Below are 25,736 nucleotides of genomic sequence, written 5' to 3'. Positions count from 1 at the left end.
TAATAATTGCATTACTTGTGGAAGCAAATACCTCATAAGGATTTTCATTTGTACTGTACTCCTTGCCTAGGCCCAGATCACAACGTGCCTAGCTGTCGGTTTTCTGCTAGATTTAACCAATGCACTATTAAGCGTCTGTATATTTTTGCTTCTAAATATTTTGGGTCAAGATTTAGTTATCCCAAATGTCGTCGGTTAGCAATCCGACTACTGGAGTTCACAGAAAATGCAAAGAAAGAGACAGACCATTGAGGTCCAAAACTGACTTCGTAGCTTCTCCTAAGCCAGTCGCTGGTTCGCCGGTACTCAGTGAGGCACTTTCACAGCCCCCTGATACCCGCTACTTTTGAGTTGCAGGCCTCTACCAAGACCCATTCAGAGTCCGGTATGCTGCAAGATTCTCAGAGTATTGAACCCGCGGATGTCTCTCCCTTGGATGGGTCCGGAGCCACTGAGCAGGCACCGGCTTCTGAGAGTGTTTTCAGGCCTCAAAATTTTTTATATTAAACCGACACCAGCCTCAAAAACAAGGTCAAAAACATCTTCTATGTCTAAAAAACTGATGCATGAGCCACGTGCTCAGGCCCCTATGCCTAAAAAACAGATGATCAAAATGGCTGAGGATTTAATTACCTTAATCAGGGATTCCCAACCCCCCCCCCCCCAGTGAAGAGGCCTAGGCAAGGCACTGATTATGAATCTTCAGATCAGGTTTCCATTTCTTCTGATTCCTCTTCTGATCAGGAATTTTCTATTCCACCCTATGAGGATTCTGATGCAGAGGAATCCATCCCATCATTACTCTTTTGGAGAGACTTTGCATACTTTAAGGGAACATTTTCACTGGGAGAGTCAGGACTTCTCTGAATCAAAAAAGAGGCTTAGGGATTTCCTTCTTCCTCAGCATAGGCCTTTGGCAATACCTCCGGCATTAGACATTGTTGATAATGTGTTTTTGGAGTCAAGCATGGCTCCTGATTCCCTGCCTCCGGCACCTAGTAAGCCAGACAGATATTACAGGGTTCCTGACTCCCACAAATTTCTATTCAAAAATCCTGCTGCTGACCCTGAGACTATTTCTCAGGGTCCCAAGGGTGTAAAGGCCTCTATAGCCAAATATCCTACCCCCTCTGACAGAGATTCCAGGGCGCTGGATAGATGGGGAAAGAAGGTTTATATGTCTGCAACCTTGGCAATCAGGGCCTTAAACTGCCAGTTTCATATGCTTCAATATCAACAGCATGTTATGGGCTTACTGAAACAGAAAATGATGTTGATTTCTGATTGTGTGTAAAATAAAGAGTTACAGGAATTCTTGCATTCAGCAGAACAGGTTGGAAAGTATACTTTGCAATGTGGTTTTGATTCCTTGGAGGCCCCTTGTAGGGCCGCCATTACTGGATCTGTGATTAGAAGGCATGCCTGGCTCAAGGAGCAAAATCTGCCTGATCATGTTAAAGCTAAATTGTTGGATGCCCCTTTGCAGCATGACACTTTGTTTGGTAATAAGGCAGAAGAGGTTTTAAAGAAAATGGAAGACAAAGCTAAAGCTATGCAAACTGTAAATGATTTCTTGCAAGTGCAGCCACCTAGGTTCAGTAGACACTGGCCTACTAAAAAATGGTAATTTCCTGTGTCCAACAGAGCCACTCAAGGCAAATCCAGGCGCTCAAAAGGCTCCAGATACCAATCACAGGGTTCTTACAGGTCAAAGCAATGGGGTGCCTCCACCTCCAAAACTGGAAGAAACAAAGCACAACCCTACAGTAAGCAGTCTCAGTGACTTTCCTCTACCATCACCAAGCACTTATCTTTTGGCAGCCCCCTTGGGGGGAAAACTAGCACTTCATGCTCAAAATTGGCAGTTAATTACCCAGGACAAGTGGGTATTAAACATAGTATCCCAGGGGTACAGATTTAATTTCCATACTTTGCCAATTCCAAACGGATGGCCGGATCTGTCACAAAACCAGTGGGCAGAGGCCCAGAAACAAGTCATGTCCCTCATGGATATGGGGGCTATTCATCCGGTACCAGAAAAGGAAAAAGGACAAGGTTTTTATTCAAGACTTTTCCTGGTACCCAGAAAAGACAATTCATGGCATCCAATACTGGACTTATCGATTTTGAACACGTTCCTGGACATTACAAAATTCAAAATGCTGACTTTACAACAGCTTCTGCCTATGCTAGGCAGGAATGCTTGGTTAGTAACTCTAGACTTAAAAGAGGCATAACTGCATATCCCAATAAGGGAATCATGCAGAAGATACCTCCACTTCAAGGCAGGTTTTTTGCATTACCAGTTCTCTGCACTGCCCTTTGGCTTATCTACTGTGCCCAGGGTCCTTACAAAATGCCTGGCACCAGTAATTGCATTCTGCAGACAAAGAAACATTCACATTTATCTTTATCTGGACGACTGTCTTATTCAAGCAGAGGACAAGGACACTCTTCTTCAATATCTGGAGTTTGTAAAAAGGCTTCTAGCATGCCTAGGGTACACCATAAATGAAAATAAAACACAACTGGTACCCTCTCAAATAATTACATTCCTGGGTGCAAGCTTGAATACAACTGCCCAGAAGGCTTACCTCACGCCAGACAAACAAAGGCAATTGACAACATACTTTAAACAAATGGCAACAAAAACCCAGTTATCTGCAAGACAAATTCTGCAGGCTTTGGGGTTCATGGCATGCTGCATTCTGCTAATTCCATATGCAAGACTGCATATGAGGAAACTTCAGTGGTACCTAAAAAGTTTATGGAGTCAACATTGTCACAGTCTGGAAAAAATGATTCCTTTCATTCCCTGCCTACAACAGGAGTTTCTTTGGTGGGCAGAGACATGTCACCAAAACAAGCGACTGTCATTCACTCTAACTACAGGTGCATCAGACTATGCTTGGGGGGCCCACCTGGTGGGGAGATGCATTCAGGGCAAATGGAGCCCAAATCAAATGCATCTGCATATCAACAAGAAATAGATGCTAGCTGTTCAGAATGCTCTGACAGCCTTCAAGGACTTGCTTCATCCAGGACAACTACTGGACAACACCACAGTTATGTGGTACATAAATAAGCAGGGGGGTACACATTCCTACCCCCTTTGCAGACTAGCCATGGCCTTGTGGAACACAGCCTTGACTTACCAAATACATCTTCAAACTCAATTCCTGCCAGGAAAACAACATACTCTGGCAGACGACCTAAGCAGAAATCTTATGGACCCACACGAATGGAAACTGGATCCAGAAATCTTCAGCAAGTTAACGGAGAAATGGGGGAGCCCAGACATAGATCTATTTGCCTTTCCCCAAAATTATTAGTTGGACAAATTCTGCACAAGAACTCGTCACAAAAAAGCATGGAAAGTGGATGCCCTATCCTTCAGCTGGAAAAACCTACCAGTCTATGCCTTTCCCCCTCTGCCTCTACTCTCCAAAGTCTTACTAAAAGTCAGACAGGAAAAACCAAAAAGGATCCTAGTTGCTCCATACTGACCTCGCCAGCACTGGTACCCACTTCTAAGGAATATGTCTCAACTTCCTGCATGGTACTTGCCTCAAATACCTCATCTACTGTCTCAGCAGAACAATCAAATTCTGCACACACAGCTCCAAACTCTGAATCTTGCAGCATGGCTGATCAATTAATTATTCAAACAACACCTCTCAGTAAATCTGTGATGGATGTCATTTTGGAAGCCAGAAGGCCTAGTACTAGAAAATCTTATGCTGATAAATGGAAGAGATTCTGTGCTTGGAACCAAGCACAAGGAACAGTCACAGCAAAGCCGAATATTCTTAAGATTTTACAATATTTGACCGAGATGCTTGACAAGGGCCTATCTTTTTCTTTAATAAAAATCCATGCCTCTGCCATCTCAGCTCATTACATCACAGAGTCTCCCCTCTTTTCTCATCCTCTGCTTAAACAGTATCTTAGAGGGACCAAAAATTTAAGGCCTCCCAGAAGATCACCAACTCCTGTATGGGACCTCAATTTTGTGCTGGAAAAACTCACCCTGCCTCCTTTTGAACCAGCAGCTACTGCGGATATAAAATTTCTATCTTGGAAAACAGCTTTTCTCTTGGCAGCCACTTCAGCAAGAAGGGTTTCAGAACTACAGGCTCTCATGGCAGTGGAGCCTTTTATTACATTTTTCCCAGACAGGGTGTCCCTCAGGACCAATCCTTCTTTTATGCCTAAGGTGGTATCCAGTGTGGCTCTTAACCAGACATTCACCTGCCAATATTTTACCCAAATCCGCAGAACAAGGGGGCGCGGATTTTGCATTCATTGGATGTACACAGACAGCTAAGATTCTACTTAAACAGGACCAAATCTCTAAGAAAGTCTGAGCAACTACTGGTAGCATTTGATGCAGGGTCAGAGGGGAAGGCTGTATCAAAGCAGACTATTTCTAAGTGGATATGCCACTGCATTCGTTTCTGCTACTTGCACCATGGTAAACCTGTGCCCAAGGGGATCAGATCACATTCCACCAGGGCTGCCTCTACTTCAGCAGCTTTTCTCAGAGGGGTTCCAACCAAAGACATCTAGAAGCTGCTACTTGGAGCTCTGTTCATACCTTCACAAAGCATTATCATTTGCCTCTCTTCTCCAAATCCAGGTTAGGCTTTGCCACTGCAGTTCTGCAGGGCCTTATAGCCACTCCTAATGCTGTTTAGTTCCATCCTCCCATCCATAGCTTTGGGATTCTACCCAAATGTAATGACTGCAGCAGTGAAACATGAAGAACATAGTACAGTTGCATACACTTACCATAAATGTAGATGTTCGAGTGTATTCACTGTTGCAGTCTGGATTACCCACCATCCTCCTTTTTATACCTTTTCTTTCCTTCACTATACGCTAAAGCCTTTGTGGTGTATTTGCTTTTAGATGAAGGTAAAGTTTGTTTCTAAAAATGCATTTATGTATAGTTCTGTTTATTTGTGTGTGTGTGTGTGTGTGTGTGTGTGTGTGTGTGTGTGTGTGTGTGTGTGCGTATGCATGTATGTATGTATGTATATATATATATATATATATGTATATATATATATATATATATATATATATATATATATATATATATATATATATGTATATATATATATATATATATATATATATATATATATATGTATAATTTGCTCCCCATTTGGGGTCACCTGACATCTGGGGCATGAAAAACTGATTAAAATGGTGTCGGCTGCATATTTTATACCCCTGATGACCTGACGTCATGGAAGAGAAGACAGCAACCAACGCAGGACCCAAGACTTTTTTATTCAGGCCGACTGACTGAGGGCAACCTGCCAGCAGATTACCCAAATGTAATGACTGCAACAGTGAATACACTCGAACATCTACATTTATGGTAAGTGTACACAACTGTACTTTCTTAATCCTGTTGACCTTAAAATTATATGTTTGCCACAGTCATTATTAAATAATGCAATTCCAGATGTTACCAGTTTTAGTATCACATTCTAGAATTAGTTTATATAATTTAGATATAGTAGGTTTTAACTTTCCGTTTACATTAATAATCATACAAAATTATTGTAATGATTTAGGATAATTTTTATTTCCTAATTCTCTCATCAAAATTTACCTCTAATTTTGATTTGATATTATATAGGAGGATCCGGTTTACTTGATCTAATTATAAATGTGACATAATCTTAAGTTGTAATTTTATAATGATTACTAGTGTCTAAACACTCAGGACTATAGACTGTTGGTAGAACAGAGAAGAACCACTTTTTCAAAATAGTGTACGTATTTATTTATTTGACATTTGTTTACCGGGAAAGTCCGACTAGGCCAGAAAGTACCCATTTTCAGCAGAGGCCTGGAGAGAAAAGTTGCACAATCACAATATTTTAAAAATTGAGTGCAGACATTTTAAATCACAAAGTGTCATGTTACTGTACAAATATGAGTGAATGAATGTAGTAATGAGAAAACATAGAACATGTTTCATAGCAGATTGTAAAGAAAATAGCATGAATTGAAAAGAATGTGTGAAGAAGAATTCAATAGCCAAATCATTTGGTACATAGATTAGCATGTGGTAAATGAGACCCAAGACAATTCTAATAAAATATTTAAAGAGATATCTGAGATTACATGATTAGAGACTGTGAGGTGAAACTGAGTGCGGTCTTAGTATGACAGAGGAGTTCATATTATGGTTACAGAGGGAAGAAGGAGAGAAAGAGATTCTAAGGAGAGTGCAGGTGGTGGGTCTTCAGGTAGCTTAGGTGAGTATGGAGGAAAAAGGTAGGGGAAAGGTCTGCAGAGATGAATTTAACAAGGTTACGTCGTGCGGAACCAAAAGGAGTGCAGTAGGAGGCTGTAGGAGGTAGTGAAATGAAGGGGGTGAGTGAAATATAGTGAATAAGTTCAGCCAGGATTGGCACAGGAGTAGGTCCCAGATTTTGTAAGGTATTCTTTTAGGGAGCATTTAAAGGTGGGTATGTTAGAAATAGCTCTCATGGTTAGAGGCAAGGAGTTCCATTTTTTTGCTACTGAGTATGAGTATTGGATTTGTCCAGGGGATTTATTTGGTTTATTTATGGTGAGAAGTTCTTTTTTTTCTGATCTAAGAGTTCTTTTTGGAAAATACATGCTGATTAAAGGGGTAAGAGCTGGTCAGGCTATTGGTTTGTGTATGATTTTATGTACTGTTATCAGTTGAATGTTGGAGAAGTGGAAGAGGAATTTGACTAGCTGTCTTTACAGAGCTACACAACTCTCTCCTTTTACCAATGTTTCCCAGCACCCCTTTATTCACAGTAACTGCCTTTCACTCAAAGTATTACTTTTCACATTCACACACATGCATACAATTTCTAGGGAAGGCTGTTGAATCCTCAGATTCCACACAGCTTTTTTCCTTTGCATGGTAGCACTGCCACCACTCTGAAGAAAGTCAGAGACTCGCAGTTACTGGTATGCTGTGATTGTACCATTCGATATCTCTTTTACAGGTACATGGCCGAAGCAGTCTCAGAGACCGTGTGTTATTCCTCAGTGTAGATGGGTACCCTCTTCTCAATTAAGCAACAGTGCATAAATACTTTTGTAATAAGTAAATACCAGCCACAATACCTTAGAGGAATATATATATATATATATATATATATATATATATATATATATATATATATGTATTGGATTACTTTCCTTGGTCGACACAGTATGGCAAGAATATTGACTACAAAAGGGTGACAATGCAGATGTCGACAATCAACTGCATATGAGTGAGGAAAATCCTCATCTCATGCAAACAAAAAAAAAAAAAACCTCCCAAACAAGATTATTTTTTGCAGGGGGATGAACCCTCATGCTCCCGCTATGTGGGGTGACCCACAACCCCTGCTAATTATATATACTAACCCCCCCACCAGGGGCTTATTGATCTAGCACACCAGTTTATCATCTGCATAGATCCATCAACTGTGGTCGATCATGCAGCTGTTGGCATTTTGATGTCAGTCAAATTCAGGAGTCCCATATATATATGGGTTTGGTGTATTTGGTTAATAGTTGCTTTGGTTAACAGTGCAGAGTCTTTTGGTCAAATGTCCATTTGATTGAATGAATGTTTTGTTGGGTGTGGGTTTTATTGAAACAGGTAAGTGGGATGTGAAGTAGGTATTTGTGTCTGTGTATGTGTATTTTTGTGAATGTGTGTGGGTTAACGCTAGAGTAGGGATTAGGCAAGGTAGTAGATTAAATGTTTGTGTGTGTGTGTGTGTGTGTGTGTGTGTGTGTGTGTGTGTGTGTGTGTGTGTGTGTGTGTATTTAGTGTGTGTGTGTGTGTGTGTGTGTGTGTGTGTGTGTGTGTGTGTGTGTGTGTGTGTGTCTGTGTGTGTGTGTCTGTGCATGTTGTGAGTATCCAAGCTGTTTTGTCTAGTACAAATGTTATAGGAATATTTTTTTTATTTAATATGCATGTTAGGATTAGAGTTATCATGCATTGCTAAGGTGTAATGGGGGAAAAAGTGTACTTACCCTAACCCTAATACTGTCCCTGTCCCTGCCACTAAGCATAATGAACATCTTAAGAAAAAAAAACTTTCCCATAACACTGCAACTTTTCAGACGAATTTGAACTGACTGAAGTTGAGTTTAGGGTACTGCATTGGAAAAGGAAATTTGTTTCCTTTTTTAAAATAGTGTGTATAATGTATTGTATTAGTAGTATAATAGTTGTTCGACATGTTTGGGTTGCTGTTTTGTTTTTCAATCAAATTACATGATAACCAGTAATTAAATATCTATATCTATAGCAGTATCTGTATCTGTGTATTGATATAATTTAATGAAATCTTAAATAATGTGGTTTTGAATTACTTAATTTATTAGTGTGACAGTATGAGGTATTGCCAACTATGCCAGGAGAAGTAGGGCAGTGGATGTGTAACATATGCCAGCATAGCTAGCTGGAATTTTTTTTAAAGAATTGTATGTCATTCATATATCAAGCTGAGCAAATGCTTGAGCTGAAAAATGTATTTGTAAAGCTGCTTGTGTTAAAAGTGAACCAACAGTGTGCCCTGATGGACAGAAAAAGAAATATACATGAATTATTGTAACTGTTTAAATGTATATGTTTTAGCAGAGGATACTGGAAGAGAAGAGGTTAATCTCAAACTTTGAAAATCGTTTGAAATTAAATTACATGGCTTAGACCATAAAGATTGTATCTTAGTTTTCAATTCAGCCAGAGACAAATAGTCTGTACTAGGAACCTTCCTGCATTGTCTTTGGGGTGAACTAATTGCTACTCTGGAAAGGTGGTGGTTTGAAATTGTTTTATGACTTTCAGAGACTGCAGCAAATCTTAGCAAGGCTCTCTGTGTGTGTGTGTGTATTATTGACACATATGTGCCAAATCCTGACAGCCTCTAGCCAAGGGGGGGCATGGGAACCAGATGTCAGCCGACCAGATGTATGTAATGTCATTCTGTAATCCATCACTAAAAATGATATTTTAATACTAGTGAGACTTAACTCTCATAGCACTCTGTATTGTAACTTGACACAGAAGGATCTATCACCTACTTCATCTTGCGTTGCTCTAGTAAGTAATCAGGGAATAATAATTCTTTAGATCAGTCAGGAAAATATGGTGAGATTAGTTAAGGACTATTTTTTCTGTAACTTTGTGAACATGTCCACCTGTGTTATTTTTAATATTTCATGTGATTGAAACACTGGTGTTTATTGTAAATAGATATTTAGCATGTTCATGCTGTTTTATTATTTATTATTAAATATATTTAAATCTTTCAGTGTTGCTGATTCTTTAGAGAATATTTTAACCTTTGAGAGTACTTGTATCTGTTGGTGTCACTATAGCCACTCCTGAAATCCTGGCTGTTTGGTCAACATTACCATTTGTATTAATATTAATTTCACTCAGTACAATTGGGTACCCTTGCAAGAGCTGTAGAGTAGCTGGCTTTGGAGTGTCTGGTTGCAGTGTAACTACCTTATAGTCTGGACAGAAAGAGAAATAGCTAGTAAATCTGTGTTTGCCTTTCCCAGGTGTGTGTGTATGTGTGTGTGAAAATCAAATCTCAGAGAGTGTGTGTGTCAGCTGCTTGGAGCAGGGACACAAAGCATTGGTTCCACGGAGAAGGTAGTGGAGGACTTGGTTTGGACACTTGGCTGAGGACTCAACCCTACACCTGTGCCAGTGTTGAGTCTTACTGAGGATCTGGAGAGACGGCGAGGACCCATCCCCTGGACTGACTGCATTCCCTGTGTGCTCTTAAGGGAAACTGTGCTTGATGCAGAGAGCTCCATCTGGAAATACTGGATGTATCCATTTTTGTTCCAAGTGAATGTCCCTCCCCATTGGCAGTGGTGAGCATTCAGGCTCCTTGATTACTGGCCCAGAGAGGGGAACACCACTTAACCTCTTCTGTTCCAGTATCTTCTGTTAAACATACACATTTAAACATTTACAATAATGCACGTATATTTCTTTTTGTGTCCAGCAGGGCATACTTTTGGTGCATTTTCAACACAAGCAGCTTTACAAATACATTTTACAACACAAGCATCTGTACAAATCAGTTTGATCTATAATTCCTTATGAAATTCCAGCTAGCTGTGCTGGCATATGTTACACGTCCACTGCTCTCCTTCTCCTGGCATAGCTGGCAATACCTCACATTCTTACAATTAGAATGGCCATTAATATAGTTTTTTAATAATCCATAAAATGTTATTGTTTATACTGACTATAAAGAAAAATACATGTTTTAAAGGTGAGAGTTCACAAATGATAGAATAAATCAATTTCCACTGAGCATCAGAATGACTGTCTAGCCAACATAAATGGTTTTGAGTACTGAAGCCAGTAAATAAGTGTTAATATAAAAAACAATGGGTCAAAAAGGCAGGCTGCAAGAAAATTTGATGTGCTTTTTTCAGTCTTGCATAAGGGAATGATTGGGCTAAGGCCCTTGGTTTGATCTAGTAACAAGCCTTAAGAGAAAACAAATAAAAAATAACATTGCCTAGCAAATAGAGTGCTACTTTCTATCTGGTCTTCATGTCTCCATGGAGAAAATCTGATAGAGCAATAAAAACAGAATACTTATTTCTTAGAATGGCTTTCTTTCAGTGGCTAGGAGGTAACATTTTCTGAAAGCATTCAAGTATTTTCCAAGTCTGGGAAAGTAATAAAGAAAAGACAAACAAGAACAAGGCAGAGGCACCTGCAAATGAATCCACGACAACAAACAAATAAAAGTTTTTTTTTTAATTTTCCACTTTCGTCCGTAGACTTTCTCAGAATAACACTTACTGACACAAACAGGGTTTAAATAGGCAAGACATCACTATGGTAATTAATTAAAAACAATCAATGATGTCACAACGACAATTAACTACAAATTTTAAGAAAAATGATAAACCTTTTCAAATGATGTGTAAACAAACTAAATCTTCACATTTGTTGACCTTTAATTTCCTATATGTAAGGAAGCATTTGACATTGGTTGTCTCATTGAGACCTGGGGGACGATCAGACCTCAATTTAATCTGCCAATATGTCTCCCTTTGTAACAGGAAATTTTAAAGTCCCTCCCTTTTATCTTTCTTGCAGACTTCCAAAACTGAAAATAAAAATTTATTGAAAGTCTGACAAACCAAACTGTGTTTAAAAAGGGCATTTTCTTTGGTCTTTGTACTGTACAAATGTTCCCTTATTCTGGTTTTCAATTGCATGCCCACATAAAAGGCGGTGCATGATGAACACAAGGCAATATAAACCACACCAGATGAACAACAATTAACAAATCCAGGAACAGAAAAGTTCTGTCAAAGTTACCTACTGATATATATGGCCCAGTCAGTATGAATCTCAATTCATTCCCTTTACTACTGAATGGAGCACTACGGAAATATTGTTGCCTCTTTCAAAAATCTTTTTAAGTTATAATCATTTGAAATACAAATGAAGGTCCACAACCTAATGAATCAAACATTTCAGCATTACCCTTAATAATGCCAGTTTTAGATATGATATCCTGTATATGCTGATTATCAGAATTCATCCCAAGTGAACACACAATTCTGGAACCAAAGGTGTTGTCATAACTAATTACCTTGTTCACTACATTGTTCGAACATACACTTAGAATAGGAGGATAAAACTCACCTTATTATATATGTCAGTTGCCATGTGTAATAAGTCTTCTTTAGGATAACCACGACTAAAAAACAAAAAAATAATAAAACAAAAGTCTTGAAAAACATCACTATCTTTGGAAGTCATTTATGAACTGCCCTTTTGGGATATTAGAAATAACATGTTTGGGATGCGCACTCTTATAGTGAAGGTACCCATTATTGAAAGTTTTCTTTCTATAGATGCAACTGTGTAACTTTTTCTCTTCAAAATCCCATTTGAGGTTCACATCCAAAAAATTAATGTTAATACCATAGTCACCTATAACAAACTTCAAATATGTGCTACAAGAATTAATATCCTTTAAAAAGGAATCAATAGATAACTCTTTAAAGTCTAAAATAAAAAACAGGTCATCGATAAAACGACAGTGGAACAAAATATGATATTTGTCAATTAAAAATGGAAGAAATGAACGCTCCCACAGTGCCATAACAAGATTGGCGTAGGCAGGGGCTGCTGAAGACCCCATTGCTACGCCTCTTCTGTCGGTAATAAACTTGGTCAAAAACAAAAAAATTATTTTCTAAAATAATTTCAAGGAATCTACAAATCAAAGAAATGGTGTTCTTTGAAAAACCAGAATAAAATTTAGTTAGAAAACTTCTAACAGCCTCAATGCCCTCTTCTTGAGGAATGCAAGTGTATAAGGACACTACATCAATCGTTAACATGACAAACCTATCAGGGTCAAAACCATTATCGATAACAAACTGGTTAATTTTAGTCAAAAAGTGCCATGAATCACGTAAAAAGGAAGTTTCATTACTAATGACAGGGCCTAGGAGGGCGTCAATAACCAGAGCCAACCCTTCTGTAACACAATGAGGAGATGAAACAATAGGTCTGAAGGGTGGATTAACAAGGGATTTATGAGTTTTCGGAATCCCAAAAATGACACCAATGCGTGGCTGGTCAATAACACAAAAGTCATAAAGTTCCGGACTAATATCTCCCTCCATTAATGCTTCATATAGATAAGAATGTATAAAGCTTTGACGTTTATGAATGTCAAAAAGGGGGATGGTCTCATATTCTTCAGTGTTATCTAAAAGTTTCAAAATGCTCTCAGTGTAGTCACTTTGGTTCATGACAACGATGTTGTTACCCTTGTCACTCTTCATGAATCTAACTTTACTACACATGAGCTGTAAATTATTTAAAGCTTTAATTTCAGCTTTCGTTAAATTTTGTTCACATTTTTGGCTACAAGCTAACAAATGTTCCACATCTTGCAAACAATTCTCCTCAAAGATCTTCATTGTATGGTTTAAATTGGGACAAAAAGTAGAAGGTTTAACAAAAACCCTATCCCGTAGTGCTCCATTCAGTAGTAAAAGGGGAATGAATTGTTGCCACAATTGCAATATGTGTAGATTCATACTGACTGGGCCATATATATCAGTAGGTAACTTTGACAGAACTTTTTCTGTTCCTGGATTTGTTAATTGTTGTTCATCTGGTGTGGTTTATATTGCCTTGTGTTCATCATGCACCGCCTTTTATGTGGGCATGACGACCAGGCAATTGAAAACCAGAATAAGGGAACATTTGTACAGTATAAAGACCAAAGACGAAAAAAATGCCCTTTTTAAACACAGTTTGGTTTGTCAGACTTTCAATAATTTTTATTTTCAGTTTTGGAAGTCTGCAAGAAAGATAAAAGGGAGGGGGACTTTAAAAATTTCCTGTTACAAAGGGAGACATATTGGCAGATTAAATTGAGGTCTGATCGTCCCCCAGGTCTCAATGAGACAACCAATGTCAAATGCTTCCTTAAATATAGGAAATTAAAGGTCAACAAATGTGAAGATTTAGTTTGTTTACACATCATTTGAAAAGGTTTATCATTTTACTTAAAATTTGTAGTTAATTGTCGTTGTGACATCATTGATTGTTTTTAATTAATTACCATAGTGATGTATTGCCTATTTAAACCCTGTTTGTGTCAGTAAGTGTTATTCTGAGGAAGTCGTGGAAAATTAAAAAAGTTTACGCTATTTGTTGTCGTGGATTCATTTGCAGGTGCCTCTGCCTTGTTCTTGTTTTACTAGTTTTCGTTCTGCCTTTTATCAGTTTGTGTTTTACATGGCTGAGGCGGCTGAAGATCCACTTATGAATCTTAGTATTCATTCTACACCTTCATCGGAGAACATTAATTTGAGTGCCTTGTTGATTAGCACCTTAACGGACATCAAGAGCTCACTGCAGTACCTTGTTTCCAAGGCTAATTCAACTGAATCGACTACAAAGACCTCCAGTCCTGTTGGGTCCTTTCGTGAATTGGACACAGTGATTTGTTTGGACAACCAACTACCGGCAGGAAAAGATTTGGGGTTTACTCGAGTCATTTTTGACAACCCGTTTGGGTCTTTTGGTAATGTCGACGGATTGAAGAAACTGCCATTGCACCGGGATTTCCAGGACAAGCGGGAACAGTTACTAAAACTTCTTAAAAGGTACAATGCCATACATTTAGAGAATTGTTATTTTTCTAGGTGTCTTGAGTTGCATATTGTTGTGTTACATCTAGTGATTCGTTCTTTGAGATTTTGACCGGCTTTTTTAATGAGGCCGGTCTTCAGTTTCTTAAACTTTTAATTGACAACAACATGGTAAAACTGCAGTGTTTGAAGGAGGAAATAATTAAATCTGAATTATTTTTCAAGGAATCTTTAGACGATAAAGGTTTTGGTGAATTTCATGACTCCATCATTAAGGAGTTAAAACATTCTTCAGTGGACAATGTCAACCGGAAACATGGCAAGCTACTCCGGGATTTTAGTGCCTATGAAAATAATTCAGCGTATTTGTCATTTGTTAGTTCTAACAAGTCTCATAAAGGTTACAATGGCTTGAAACAGACTATTTCAAAGTCTAACAACAACTGGGACAGAAAGTTAGTTTCAAATAAGGAAGGTTTGGTTGCTTTGAATGTAGCCGAACATCTTCCGGACACCGGAACAAAGCCAGTTCCTAATTCTGTTACCGTCAAAGGTAACCATAACACTAACCTTGGTCAGAATGATGTTGAGTGTATTACTTCGGTTTCAGAATCAAAATCTACTTCTCATACAGATAGTGAATTTTTAAATGCTATTGACAACAATATTGTTGTCAAATCAAAACAATCTACTAATTCTGGTGCAGCCTCTCGCCTTCTTCTTTGTCAACAAGAAGAATCAAGCCTCTGTAAAAACTGTGCTGACCCGAACTTTTCTGAGTAATTGAGTAGCAGTTTTTTTAGTGTCATTAATTTGACTAATTTTACTTTTACACCTGACGAGATGAACATTTTGAAGTTAGGGCTCAATTTTGTACCACAGTCTAGAGCCAATTATGTAAAGACCGTGATAGACATTAAACAGTATGTTAGGAAATTAAATCTGCATCATTTATTGCATGATATAGCTCATTTTGATAGGGTTTTTGTTAAACCTTCTACTTTTTGTCCCAATTTAAACCATACAATGAAGATCTTTGAGGAGAATTGTTTGCAAGATGTGGAACATTTGTTAGCTTGTAGCCAAAAATGTGAACAAAATTTAACGAAAGCTGAAATTAAAGCTTTAAATAATTTACAGCTCATGTGTAGTAAAGTTAGATTCATGAAGAGTGACAAGGGTAACAACATCGTTGTCATGAACCAAAGTGACTACACTGAGAGCATTTTGAAACTTTTAGATAACACTGAAGAATATGAGACCATCCCCCTTTTTGACATTCATAAACGTCAAAGCTTTATACATTCTTATCTATATGAAGCATTAATGGAGGAGATATTAGTCCGGAACTTTATGACTTTTGTGTTATTGACCAGCCACGCATTGGTGTCATTTTTGGGATTCCGAAAACTCATAAATCCCTTGTTAATCCACCCTTCAGACCTATTGTTTCATCTCCTCATTGTGTTATAGAAGGGTTGGCTCTGGTTATTCCTCCTAGGCCCTGTCATTAGTAATGAAACTTCCTTTACGTGATTCATGGCACTTTTGACTAAAATTAACCAGTTTGTTATCGATAATGGTTTTGACCCTGATAGGTTTGTCATGTTAACGATTGATGTAGTGTCCTTATACACTTGCATTCCTCAAGAAGAGGGCATTGAGGCTGTTAGAAGTTTTCTAACTAAATTTTATTCTGGTTTTTCAAAGAACACCATTTCTTTGATTTGTAGATTCCTTGAAATTATTTTAGAAAATAATTTTTTTGTTTTTGACCAAGTTTATTACCGACAGAAGAGAGGCGTAGCAATGGGGTCTTCAGCAGCCCCTGCCTACGCCAATCTTGTTATGGCACTTCATTTCTTCCATTTTTAATTGACAAATATCATATTTTGTTCCACTGTCGTTTTATCGATGACCTGTTTTTTATTTTAGACTTTAAAGAGTTATCTATTGATTCCTTTTAAAGGATATTAATTCTTGTAGCACATATTTGAAGTTTGTTATAGGTGACTATGGTATTAACATTAATTTTTTGGATGTGAACCTCAAATGGGATTTTGAAGAGAAAAAGTTACACAGTTGCATCTATAGAAAGAAAACTTTCAATAATGGGTACCTTCACTATAAGAGTGCGCATCCCAAACATGTTATTTCTAATATCCCAAAAGGGCAGTTCATAATATGACTTCCAAAGATAGTGATGTTTTTCAAGAATTTTGTTTTATTATTTTTTTGTTTTTTAGTCGTGGTTATCCTAAAGAAGACTTATTACACATGGCAACTGACATATATAATAAGCGAATGAGTTTTTATCCTCCTATTCTAAGTGTATGTTCGAACAATGTAGTGAACAAGGTAATTAGTTATGACAACACCTTTGGTTCCAGAATTGTGTGTTCACTTGGGATGAATTCTGATAATCAGCATATACAGGATATCATATCTAAAAACTGGCGTATTATTAATGGTAATGCTGAAATGTTTGATTCATTAGGTTGTGGACCTTCATTTGTATTTTGAAATGATTATAACTTAAAAAAGATTTTTGAAAGAGGCAACAATATTTCCCGTAGTGCTCCATTCAGTAGTAAAAGGGGAATGAATTGTTGCCACAATTGCAATATGTGTAGATTCATACTGACTGGGCCATATATATCAGTAGATAACTTTGACAGAACTTTTTCTGTTCCTGGATTTGTTAATTGTTGTTCATCTGGTGTGGTTTATATTGCCTTGTGTTCATCATGCACCGCCTTTTATGTGGGCATGACGACCAGGCAATTGAAAACCAGAATAAGGGAACATTTGTACAGTATAAAGACCAAAGACGAAAAAAATGCCCTTTTTAAACACAGTTTGGTTTGTCAGACTTTCAATAAATTTTTATTTTCAGTTTTGGAAGTCTGCAAGAAAGATAAAAGGGAGGGGGACTTTAAAAATTTCCTGTTACAAAGGGAGACATATTGGCAGATTAAATTGAGGTCTGATCGTCCCCCAGGTCTCAATGAGACAACCAATGTCAAATGCTTCCTTAAATATAGGAAATTAAAGGTCAACAAATGTGAAGATTTAGTTTGTTTACACATCATTTGAAAAGGTTTATCATTTTTCTTAAAATTTGTAGTTAATTGTCGTTGTGACATCATTGATTGTTTTTAATTAATTACCATAGTGATGTCTTGCCTATTTAAACCCTGTTTGTGTCAGTAAGTGTTATTCTGAGGAAGTCTACGGACGAAAGTGGAAAATTAAAAAAGTTTACGCTATTTGTTGTCGTGGATTCATTTGCAGGTGCCTCTGCCTTGTTCTTGTTTTACTAGTTTTCGTTCTGCCTTTTATCAAAGAAAAGACAAAACCAACCAGCACTTAGTAGAAGCAGAGGCTCTACCATGCATCTTAGCATGGATAACCTTCCTTTTAGGTTAACCCAAGTGTGTGTGTGTGGCTGTCAGTCTGGGACAATTGCTCCTATTAGGAGGGTAAATTTTCAATATTTGAAGATGTACATAGTTTTTTATGTTAGTATTAAGTTAATAGGTTTTATAGGTGTACTGGGGTGTGTTTTTTTTTAGTTTGGGGACATTCAGTAAAACAAGAAGTTTTATAAGATGTGACATAGCCTCATGTGGATTTGACAGGAAGCAACTGTATAAAAGATCAACCTGCAAAACATTAATGTATGAATGTAACAGCTAGAACTCCATATTTAACAAAAAAGGTGTTACATATAAAAGGTGGGAATAACTTTTTAGCATGACGTGCTCTGTATTATCTTTAAATATAAATGATTTCACAGATATATAAAAAAAAGAAAGATTGATGAGTTGTATTAAAAATGTAACATTCTAATATCTATGCTACAGGAGACACATTTGGAAAGAAGTGAATATGTGAATTTGATAAAGAAAGCTTTTCAGGATGGTTATTCAGCGGAATACCTGGGAAAAAAGAAAAAAGGAGTACCTATATTAATTGCAAGTGGAGCTCCAGTAGTGATAGAAGAGGATAAAAAAGATAATAGTGGTAGATTTGTAGTACTAAGAGGCTACTGGCAAGGGTGGAGAATTACACTGGCATGTTTTTATATTCCACCTAAAACTGCTATAATGGAGCTTAAGAAAATTCTGGGAGAAATAATCAACTTTTATCAGGGAATATTACTTATGGTTAACTGGAATTTTATTTGTAACAGTGAATATATATCTGGGAAACTGAAATGGGAACATTTAACAAAGGAGGGTACATTTTTTGAAGAAATTTATGAAAATATTTGGCATGGAAGATGTGAGTTTAGTAGTTGGAGTTTGGAGTGAATTTACATATTATTTCCCAGGATACAAAACTGGTGTAGATTAGACAGAACATATTTTTCAAGGGAACATGTGCATTTAATTGAAAGTTTTAATTCGTATCCAAAAATGTTTCATATCATGTGCCAATAATGACTAAAATAAAAATGCAGGGTAATGAAGTAAAAATGTTTCATATCATGTGCCAATAATAACTAAAATAAAAATGCAGGGTAATGAAGTAAAAATGAGACACTGGCACTTTCCCATCTATCTTTTGAAAAGAGAGGAATTTAAGGAATGGGTTGTGGAAAATATTTGGGAGTTATTAGAGAAGATGGAAATTTCTTCTGAAAATATAGCTAGGGAATGGGATAAAATTAAAGAGGAGTTTAAAAATAAAATAGGGTGGAAATAAAAGAAAGAGAGATACAGTTAAGAAGTAACGAGAATTATTTAGAGGGACCAAAAAATAAGGGATTACCTTGAATAATATGCATGAGTTTAGAAAGATTGCTGTTAAGCAACTGTTTTTTATCATAATTCCAGAGCACAAAAACTTTTGACACAACAACTCAGGCAACAGAAAGTAGAAAGGTTTGTCACCAAGCTTAGGGAGTCTATAACAAGGAGGGTAACGAGATCCTGTAGAGGTACTAGAAATATTTTGAAAATTGTATGCAAGTCTGTATGAAGCAGAGAAATATGGAAATCTAGAAAATCTACAAATGGAAACGTTTATGGAAGAATTAAATATGCCAAGGTTAGAAGTAGATGAGATTCAATTACTAACAGCATAGGAGGTGATGAGATAAAAATGGTGATGTATAACCAATCCACAGGAAAGTCTCCAGGAATAGGTGGTATTCCTGTGGAAGTTTGGTAGCCAGGAGAGAAAAAACTGATAAAAGGTCTGGAAGGTTTTGTTTAACAGTATTTTAAGAGGAGGAGAAGCACCGACATCCTGGAAGAAAATGGTGGTGGCTGTAATACCTGTAGAGGGTAATGGACCCATCAGATCCTACTTCATACAGTCCCATTTCAATCCTAATACATGGTTATAAATTTGGCTAAAGAAATGGCAAAGGTGATGACAAAATTGATAGATGGATCTGTGTGGTTTTGTGGCGGGGAAGTAAACATTTGACAACATTTACAGAACACTAATTATCCAGAGGGAAGCAGAATGTAAGAAAATACCACTGTTCTTGGTAGGTCTTGATGCAGAGAATGCATTTGACAGAGTAAGCTGGGAGTATGAGTAAGGCAATGGAAGTATTTTCATTCCCTGTTAAAATTATAAGGTTGATTAGGAGGATATATGAGGGAATAGAGGCAAAAATTAAGTTGGGTGAGTTCCTCTTTGATAATTTCTGTTTAAGCAGAGGAAAAAGGCAGGGGTGTCCTCTTTCCCCTTTGTTGTTTGCATTATATTTAGAACCATTGGCAAAGAAAATAAAGGACTCAGAAATTCAAGGATATAATTTGTGTGGTGGTCAAGAAAAGCTGACTGTATTTGCAGATGGGGTCTATATTAGAACACTGAACTTTCAAAATTTCGAGTGTTCTAATATCGAACCCTATTAATCGAAAATTTAAAACATTGAACATACAGAACAGCAAATTTTTTCCTAGGGAAAAAAATAGCCGTTTCTGACACACATACACACAACACAAGCACACCAAACAAACATCAATCCACATGCATGCACCTAAATTCTTACACCTAACCCTACACTAAATTATACGTACACCACTAACTATCCCCTTACCTTAACCCTAACCCTAAGGTCCGTCACTATCGCACAGTCACCTCACCCGCGCCCTAACCCTAACTCACCTACTCCACCCTAACCCTCACGTCCACACAATCGCACACTTACCTGACCCGCGCCCTAACCTTAACTCACCTAACCCTCACGTCCACACAATCGCACACTTACCTGAATCCGACCCGTAACTTTCCACCACAGTGCTGAAAATACTGAAGCAACAGAAATGGACAACCAAATTCTTTCCCTAGGAAAAAATTTGGTTTTCTGTTTTCTCGATATTTTCAGCTGAAAACAGTTCGATATTAGAACAGTCAAAATTTTGAAAGTTCGGTGTTCTAATATAGACCATGCAGATGATATCATTTTATATCTGAACCAGAGAAGGATATTTCAGTGTTGTGGAACATTTTGAGACAGTTTCATATTTTTTGGGATACATAATTAATGAAGCTAAAACAAAGGCAGTAGATGTAAATGATGTACCTACACACAAATTGGTTCAGCAATATCCACATTTATGGGGAAAGGATAAACTGAAGTACTTAGGAGCATGGATTAAAAAGCATTCTGGTGTGGCAGTTAAGGATATGTGGGAAGAGGCTAAACAAAAGATAATACAAAAACTGGGAAATTGGAAGCTCTGTTTTATGGATATGAATAGCACGATAAATGCAGTTAAAATGTTTTTAGTCTCTTTAGTTTTTTTTCACAGGTCAGGCATATTTTTATCAACCAGAGGAGAAGTTGTGGATAGCAGTTAATAACAAGATGAAGGATTTCATTTGGGAGGGGAAGATGGCAAGGGTCAAGTGGGATAAGCTGATCCTTCTAATAGAATAAGGTGATCTGGGATTACCCGATTTGAATGGGGCATTTCAGAGCTTCACCGTTATGGCTCCTGTACATACCAAAAGCGGAAAGCTGTAATTCAACGTGGAAAGTAATGATGACAAAGCAGGAAGGAAGCTCAAGAAACAAGGAGAGACTGGGATTTTGGATGCAGATCCTTAAGGAGAATAACAATCACCATACAGAATATTATATCCATGAAGTAGCAGAAAGTATTCGAAGAACTAAGCCAACATGAGAATGGAGGTAGGAGATTCTGCCAATAGGGATGACTGCTTTTAGGGATACAGACAGTAGGCTAGAGGGGCTGGAATTTATTGGAGAAAATTGGCAAAAGAACCAAGGTACTGGGAGCAAATAATTAGAGAGAGAAAGGTAATAGAATGGGAAGAGGCCAAGAATTTATTTGGACTGCAAGCTGGAGATTGCCTTTCCTACCAAGGATTGATATCAGACTGTAGGCAAAGAGAAAGAAATAGGGGGATCCTAAGCAAAAGACCAGCACTGGTAGAGTTTTTAGTACAATCTAGAATGAATAATTAGTAGAGCAAGTAAAGTATTGCATGATATCTATAAGAATCAGTCATAGAAGGTTAGAAAGGATTGGGAAGATAGACTGGATAAGGAATTCACAAAGAAACAATGGGGGAATATGTATGTCTCCCAAATACTCAAAGTCTAGAAGATTTAGGATCTTTGCTTGGAAATATTTACATACAGTGGATATAAAAAGTGTACACACCCCTGTTAAAATGCCAGGTTTTTGTGACCTAAAAAAAGAGACAACAATAAATCATTTCAAAACTTTTCCCACCTTTAATGTGACCTATAACCTGCACAATTCAGTTGAACAGTAATATAAGAAATAAAAAAATGTACAATAATCTGGTTGAATAAGTGTGCACACCCTTCAACTATTACTTTTTTGAAGCACATTTTGATTTAATTACAGCATTCAGTCTTCTTGGGTAGGAGTCTATCAGCATGGCACATCTTGACTTGGTACTATTTGCCCACCCTTCCTTCAAAAGTACTCCAAATCTGTCTGATTGCAAGGACATCTGTTGTGCACAGCCCTCTTCAGGTCACCCCACATATTTTGTATTGGATTTAGATCTGGGCTCTGACTGGGCTATTCCAAAACTTTAATTTTCTTCTGGTGAAGCCATTCTTTTGTTGATTTGGATATATGCTTGGGATCATTGTCATGCTGAAGGGTGAAACTCCTCTTCATCTTCAGGTTTCTAGCAGATGCCTGAATGTTTTGGGCTAAAAGTGACTGGTATTTGGAACTGTTTATAATTCCCTCCACCTTGACTAAAGCCCTAGTTCCAGCCGAAGAAAAGCAACTCCAAAGCATGATACTGCCACCACCATGATTCACCGTGGGGATGGAGTTCTTTTGGTGATGTGAAGTGTTGTTTTTGCGCCAAACTTACCTTTTGGAATTGTGGCCAAAAAGTTCAACCTTGGTCTCATCAGACCATAACACATTTTCCTACATGCTTTTGGGAGACTTGATGTGCTATTTTGCAAATTATAGCCTGGCCTGGATATTTTTCCGTGTAAGAAAAGGCTTCCGTCTTGCAACCCAACCCCATAGCCCAGACATATGGAGAATACGGGAGATTGTCACATGTAGTACACAACCAGTACTTGCCAGAAATAGTGTTGCTGTAGGTCTCTTGGCAGCCTCCCTGACCAGTTTTTGTTTTGTCTTTTCATCAGTTTTGGAGGGACGTCCAGTTCTTTGCAATGTCACATTGTCCCATATTTTCTTCACTTTTTGGTGACTGTCTTCACTGTGTTCCACGGTATATCCAATGCTGTGGAAATATTTTTTTACCCTTCTCCTGACTGATACCTTTCAACAATGAGATCCCTTTGATGCTTTGTAAGCTCTCTGCAAACCATGGCTTTTGCTATAGCAGGCAACTGAGTAAATGTCAGGAAAATTCTGCTAGGACAGCTGAACTTTATTTGGGGTTAATCAGTCTCTTTAATTGATGACAGGTGTGTACCCAAGAAGACTGAATGCTGTAATTAAATCAAAAGGTGCTTCAACAAAGTATTAGTTTAAGGGTATGCACACTTATGCAACCAACTTATTGTACATTTTTTATTTTTTATATTTTTCACCTAACAGATTTGTTTGTTTTTCAATTGAATTGTACAGGCTATAGGTCACATTAAAGGTGGGAAAAGTTTTGAAATTATTTTTGTGGTCTCATTTTTTTATATCAAGAAAACCTGGCATTTTAACAGGGGTGTGTACACTTTTTATACCCACTGTAGGCATTTTGTTACCCCAAGTAGACTTTTTTTTTCAGGTAGATAGCAAATGTTGGAGTTGTGATGGGGAAGAAAGATGCAATTGGGAACATATTTTTTGTGAGTGTTACGAGTTGGCAGACTTTAAAAAATTCCCTCAGACTGCTGTATCAGACATTCTGGGTGAACAAATTGATATGACTAAGGACATTATTTTTTGAGCTATGATACAGAATTGGAATTGCCTAGACATAGTAAGGCCTTGCTGAGTGTAATTATGGGATGCTAAAAAAGCAATTACTAGAAAATGGAAATCAAAGTCTAAACCAACTGTACTAGAAGTAGTGAATATAGTAACAGAGATGAAACAACTGGAAATTGGATCTTTAGAAAAGGGTAGGAGCAAATTGTATAGAGAAAATGGAAATTGTGGGAACACTACATGCAGATGAATGAGGTTTAAAAAAGGCAGGATTTGAATGAGCTTTGTAATGTTTCACTGACAGTGACTGGGTAGATTACAGGTGCTGTATAATGTTTGCAACTAAAATTATGTCAGTATGGTTTGTTTTCATTTATATAAATGTATGATTGCTTATGTTATAAATATTAATTTAATAAAGATGTTTCTTGAATAATAAACAATATCAAGAAAACTAATGATTCCTTTGTTTCATGTTCTGATATTTATTTATTTATTTATTTTACATTTGTTGACGGGGTAGGTCCAACTGGATATATGTCTATTTTTAGCAGAGGCCCGGGGGAAAAAAGCTCCATACAGAAGACAATAAGACAGAACAGCATAATACAATGTAAAATACAATAGAGAAATACAATGCAGAGAAACTGTTAAATATTTACATATTAAAACCATTTCACTATTAGTATAATTCAACATATAGGTTATACAGTATATTTGTTGGTCACTTTCCAAGTTCCCAGTTCAACATTCAAACAGCACATATATATTTGTGTGTCCCTTTATAGGTTACTTAAAGTACATACTAGACGTCACTTAATCAACAAGTTTGTACAGAGTAACTAGGTTAGGATTCAGTGACACTGCTAGGCGACCCTAATTGGACGAACAGTAGAAGAGTGTGGGGATTAGTCAGAGGTAGAGCAAGGACAGAGACATTGCATAGTGAAATATTAATTTAAGGGTTTTTTTTAATTGGGTTGGAGAATGTTGTAAGGTTAGATGTTCATTGTGTTTCACTGCTGCAGTCATTACACTTGGGTTATCCTGCAGTCGGCCAGAGGTCTTGGTCCGACGTCGGTTGCTGTCGCTTCCTCCCTGACAGTGCGCCAGGGGTGTATAAGATGCAGCCAACGCCATTTTCTTCAGTCTTTCTTGCCGCGTGGTGCCTGAAGCAAAAGCAGTTCGCAAGTGCCGGTCAGCCGACTCCAGAGATTTTCAATTCGAATTTCAGAACCAAAGTCTTCAATAAAGCTAAGTACCCCATTGGGGAAACTTTTTCTTGCCTTAGACCAATGTCAGTAAAAGTTAGTAATTGTATTTCTTGTGGGAAGCAAATACCTCATAAAGATTTTCATTTTTACTGTATTCCATGCCTAGGCCCAGACCACGACATCACTAGTTGTCGGTTTTGTGCTAGATTTAACAAGCGCACTATTAAACGTCGGTTTGACTTTGCTCGCCATTACTTTGGCTGAAGGTTTAATTATACCATGCCGTTGGAACAACCGACCGGAATATACAAAAAACGCAAGGATAAGGACAGGCATCCGAGGCCCAAAACTGACGATGAAGCCTCTTCTATATCAGTCGCCGGTCCGCTGGTTCTCAGTGAGGCGCTTTCGCAGCCCCTGACACCTGCTACCTCAGAGCCACAGGCCGCCTCCGACTCCCACATGGAAATGTCTAGGCCTCTGGAAACTCAAGGTACTGGGCCTATGGAAACTAACCCCTCAGATGGGTCTGGAACCGCTGAACAGGCATTGGCTTCTGAGGGTGTTTTCAGACCTTCACAGCTTACCATCAAAACTACAGCCAAGTCTAAAACTCCATTAAAGACAAAGAAGCAAGTACAGCATTCATCAGGACAGGCCTCCATGCCTAAAAAACAGATGCTCAAAATGGCCGAAGACTTAATTACTCTGATCAGGGGTTCCCATCCCCCTCCTGATAAAAGGCCTAGGCAGGATACAGACTATGATTTCTCTGACCAGGTTTCCATTTCTTCTGATTCCTCTTCAGACCAGGGATACTCTTTACCCCCCTATGAGGACTCTGATGCTGAAGAGTTGATTCCTTCAGCCTCTCCTCCTGAGGATTACTCTTTTGGGGAAACTTTACATACCATGAGGGACCATTTCCATTGGGAGGGCCAGGATTACTCAGAATCCAAGA

The 25,736-nt window shown here is 37.8% G+C and overlaps 1 protein-coding gene across 6 annotated transcripts in view; it reads left to right on the top strand.

The window, feature by feature from the left end:
* The window catches only part of COPZ2 (COPI coat complex subunit zeta 2), a 670,348-nt gene that overhangs the window by 234,879 nt on the left and 409,733 nt on the right, over positions 1–25,736 (top strand). The window lies entirely within an intron of this gene.

Source organism: Protopterus annectens, chromosome 13.part0, assembly GCF_019279795.1.
Source record: "Protopterus annectens isolate FY-2018-M chromosome 13.part0, PAN1.0, whole genome shotgun sequence".
NCBI classification, from domain to species: Eukaryota; Metazoa; Chordata; order Ceratodontiformes; family Protopteridae; genus Protopterus; species Protopterus annectens.
This window is presented reverse-complemented; position numbering and strand designations above follow the sequence as displayed.